This window comes from Bos indicus x Bos taurus, chromosome 16, assembly GCF_003369695.1.
Source record: "Bos indicus x Bos taurus breed Angus x Brahman F1 hybrid chromosome 16, Bos_hybrid_MaternalHap_v2.0, whole genome shotgun sequence".
In the NCBI taxonomy this organism is placed as follows: Eukaryota; Metazoa; Chordata; class Mammalia; order Artiodactyla; family Bovidae; genus Bos; species Bos indicus x Bos taurus.
Genome location: NC_040091.1, coordinates 23,660,593 through 23,665,260, shown reverse-complemented (window position 1 = coordinate 23,665,260; position 4,668 = coordinate 23,660,593).

Here is a 4,668-nt window from a genome sequence, read left to right as displayed (position 1 = left end):
TCCTTTCTTAATCTTGTCCTGTCTTTTCTTTCTCTCTCCCACCCCACTATCCTTCTCCCGCCAGGTCTGATGAGTTCTTCCCAGCAAGCACTCTGCACAAACCCTCCTCTGTGGGCCTCCCTCCTGAGAAGTTAGGTGGCTGTGTCAGTGCCTCTGATGCCTATTTTTACACTCGTGTTTGTCCGGAGTCTGACGTGGTTTATCACAGTCTCTCCAAAGACCCATTGTTCAGCACTTCAAGAAGAATGTTGTTATATTGACTGCTAGTGCGTCAGCCCGGCTCTCTCTGGAGGAGCTCTTGGATGAAATTAGATAATTTCCATTAGAAGACCGTGCATTATTAGTCCCTGGTGCCAAACCGGAGAAGGAGCCAAGATGACTATTTCTGGCCAGGCTCACCTCAGGAAGGAACCTTCTCAGCTTTAATGGGATTTTGCTATTGTTGGTTGCCTTCTGTTTGACACCAGGCCAGCCCAGGGTTGGAAATTGTTTAGAAAGCTGCATGAAATATAATAGAACCCCAGCCATTTGCTGAGGCACATTCCTGCACAGTGTTTATTTTGAAGAAGGGAAAAAAATATATTGTCCTTGGCAGACAACAATAAAAAAAAAAAAAGCAGTAACTTGAATCTCTGACCATATGCTTCTTGTTGCCAGTTGTGTTTAAAAACTCCCTGCCGGTATCGGAGAATTTCACACTGAAGTGGTAAATCTCTTGTAATATTTATAAGCATCTTCATTACAGACCCAGGAAGATATTTAAAGTCATCAAGGCCTTCAAGGCTGAAGCTATTTGAAATGGGTGGGTGCTGAAGAGAAGATGGAAACTGAAAGAATATTCCAGAATATCCCAGTCTGGCCCCAGATGTGGACCCCCCCAAAAAAAAAAAATCCCTCCACCCTCCTATCTAGCCAAAACTTTTCACCCCCAACAGCTGTAGGAGCTGAGCCTTTCTGAACTGCTTGTGTTCTGAGCAGACTTAATCACTGAAGCATTAGAGGACAATAGGAATAAATGCCTCTTTAGTCTTGAGAACATTGTAAAAATCAACCTTTGATCACAATGGTAGGGAGTTTTGTTTGGCTTTATTTTTGTTTCCATTCTCAAAAAACTAGCTCACCATCACAGTTGAATTTGGAGAAACAGTTGTCTCTGTTTTGGCAGGACTATGCCATGAACTGTCTAATGATATTAAAGGTTGGACATTTTTAAATGAGATTAAAATCCCTAAACTGCTTTCTTACAAATTTACTCAGTGTCACACACTTAGCTTTCTTTAATGGTCCCATTCTTTTTGAGGTTGTGTGTGTGCGTGAAAATCGTAAACAGAATAAAACAAAAGAAAGGAAAAAAACCTAAGGTGGGGTTTCAATAGACAATTCTTGAAAAAGCAATTCAACTCCATTTATAAGAGTTCCTTGGTTGAGTTAAAATGCAGCTTCCCAAGACAGCTTAAAGATAAAATCTTCAAGTCTAGGAGCTGATTCCATCAAATGACATTTAGATGCCCTCAGACACGTTGCTTCCTTTCAAGTATTTGGCCTTAACCTTGACCTTTTCCTCTTTATTTAATAAATAATATGTCCAACAACGTCTTGACCATCAACAACAATGGGAGAGAGGGGAAGCAGAGCTAATTAAAAAATACTCACCAAACCTGATCACCAAGTCAACTTCTGGCGTAAATGTCACCCCTTTCCCATGAAATTTTTCATCAGAAATGCTGACCCATGGCCAAAACTGACTGAGGGGTGACAGATGGGCCCTTCACAAGGGAGAACTGGAGAGAAAATTTTCAAAGTACATGCAGTCAGTAAACAGACTCTGCTCTGGCCCTGCCTAGACAACGGGGTCCTGATTTCATCTGAGGGAGGCGGGTGAACCCATGGGCACCAGCAATGAGTTTCAAGCGGCGGGTAGAGTTCTAAGACAACCCCCAAATTCCAGCCCCCGAGTGTGTATGTCCTATGCAATCCCCTCCCCTTGAGTCGGGACAGAACCTGTAAATGGGATGGGATGTCACTCTTTGACTAGTGTCCCTTATATAGAAAAGAAGAAGAGACTTTGCTGTTGTAACTGAGATCTCAAATCAGGTGAAAGTGAAAGTCACTCAGTCATGTCCGACTTTTTGTGACCCCATGGACTATAGAGTCCATGGAATTCTCTGGGCCAGAATACTGGAGTGAGTGGCCTTTCCCTTCTCCAGGGGATCTTCCCAACCCAGGGATCAAACTCAGGTCTCCCGCATTGCGGGCAGATTCTTTACCAGCTGAGCCACAAGGGAAGCCCAAGAATACTGGAGTGGGTAGCCTATCCCTTTTCCAGAGGATCTTCCCAACCCAGAAATTGAACCAGGGTCTCCTGCATTGCTGGCAGATTCTTTACCAACTGAGCTATGAGGGAAAGGGAGATTATCTTGAGCGGATCTGACTTACAAGGGGGATTGGGTCCTTCCCCAGGGGCATTCTCTTTCTGGCCTTGAAGCAGCAAACAGCTCTACTGTGAACTCCAGTGGTGAGGGGGCATTGTCCAGGCGCTGAGGAGCCCAACACCTGCACAGAATTGAATGCTCCCAATCCCAGGGACGGCGGAGCCTGGTGGGCTGCCGTCTACGGGGTTGCACAGAGTCGGACACGACTGAAGCAACTTAGCAGCAGCAGCAACAATCTGAATGAGACTGGAAGTGGATCTTCAGCTCCACAGGAGAATGCAGCAGGCTCATAGTCTGATTGCAGCCTTGTGAGAGCCTGAGCAGAGGACATAGCTAAGCTGTGTCCAAGCTCCTGACACATAGAAACTGTAAGATCAGAATGGTATTGGTTTAAGCCATTAAACTTGTACTAATTTTCTATGAAACCATAGATGACTAATACAAAAGCTCTACAGACAGCTTGACCAGTTTTGAAATGCTGGACACTCTACCTGAAGTCTGCTATTGCTACAGGCAGGTCATCTATATGTGTGTGCCTACAGTGGTCTGGAGGCTTTTCAGGATCCATGCCTGAGATCTCCCAGTACCTTCAGTTGGATATGACTGCCTTCCTGCAGTTCCAGAGGCTCTAAGGTATCATTCACTGGCCATTTGTTTTACTTAAGGCAACATCATGGACACTGGGGGAAATAACATATTTTGAGACCATACTAGGCTGGGTTTGAGTGCCTCTTTTGACATGTTTTAAGCCAGGTAATTCAGTCAAGTCATTTACACTTTTTTGAGTCTCACATTTCTAAAATGCGGATGATAATATAACTTCCAGAGTTTTCATGAGAAGTAAACGAATTACCTGTATGAAACACCTGGCCCAGAGATTGGACTCTAGCATGTGCTAAATACGTTCATTTTCTTCAAGACTTAGCTTAAGATCTACCAGAAAGCTAGCTTTGATTTTGCCTCTGCTGCCTGCTAGTAAGTTACTTAACTGTACTCTGCTTCCACATTATCATGAATAAAATGAAAATAGCATTAGTACTTATTGGATACCATTATTGTAAGGATGTAAATAAAATAATCCATAAACAAATCACTTATCACCTGCATGGTACACAGTAATGTTAGTGTTTTTAATTATCATTCCCCTTCCACTTACCAAACTGGAATGCCTCACTTCCTTCTCCATGGTCTCATGAGCTTTGACTGGATTTCTAAGATAGCTCTTCTCATATTCTCAGATATGGGTATTGTAAGAAATTGTATGTATTTCTTTGTCTCCCAATTTACCTTTTGCTTTCAGGGGACAGGAGCCATGACTAATTCATCTCTGTAAGCCACTCAAAGCCTTGCCTCTTGCCTTCCAAATAGTAGATGGTCAAGAAGTATTGACTTGCGACTTCTCTGGTGGTCCAGAGGTTAAAACTTCGTCTTTCAACGCAGAGGTGTGGATTCAATCCTTGGTCGGGAAGCTAAGATCCCACATGTCTCATGGCCAGAAAACCAAACATAAAACAGAAGCAATACTGTAACAAATTCAATAAAGACTTCAAAAATGGTCCACAACAAAAAAATCTTTTAAAAAACTACTGACTTGACCAAATTTTCAATTGACTTGGACAGAGCCAATACTAGATAAAAGCTAATTATAGAACCCAAGCAAAGTAGTGACCTTGTAGGCTCATTTGGTCCCTCCTGCTCGGGAGATCAAGTCAGCCAAGGTGAACGTGTCTCAAGCTTGGTGGAAAGATCCTCATGTACAGAGTTGGTATTATCGTTCATTAATTAATCCCTTGAACATTAATTTTCTCAGAATGTGTGTATCTAGTAGATGCTATATGCTCAGACACTCAGTTGCATCCGACTCTTTGTGACCCCCTGCAGAGGACCAGCCAGGCTCCTCTGTCCATGGGCATTCTCCAGGCAAGAATACTGGAGTGGGTTGCCATGCCCTCCTCCAGGGGATCTTTCCAACCCAGGGATCGAACACAGGTCTCCCACTTTGCAGGTGGATTCTTTACCATCTGAGCCACCAGGGAAGATAGAGCGGTACAAAAGTAGAAGACAGATTCCTTCTCTCAGAAAAGCTTCCTGATCTGTCAGCCAATACTATCCCCCTGGGCTTTGTAGGTGGCACTAGCGGTAAAGAACCTGCCGGCCAGTGCAGGAGTAAGAGATGGGGCTCAGTCCCTGGGGGTACAGTAAGTACTAATGCACCATCCCCCTTGACGGGGAGCTC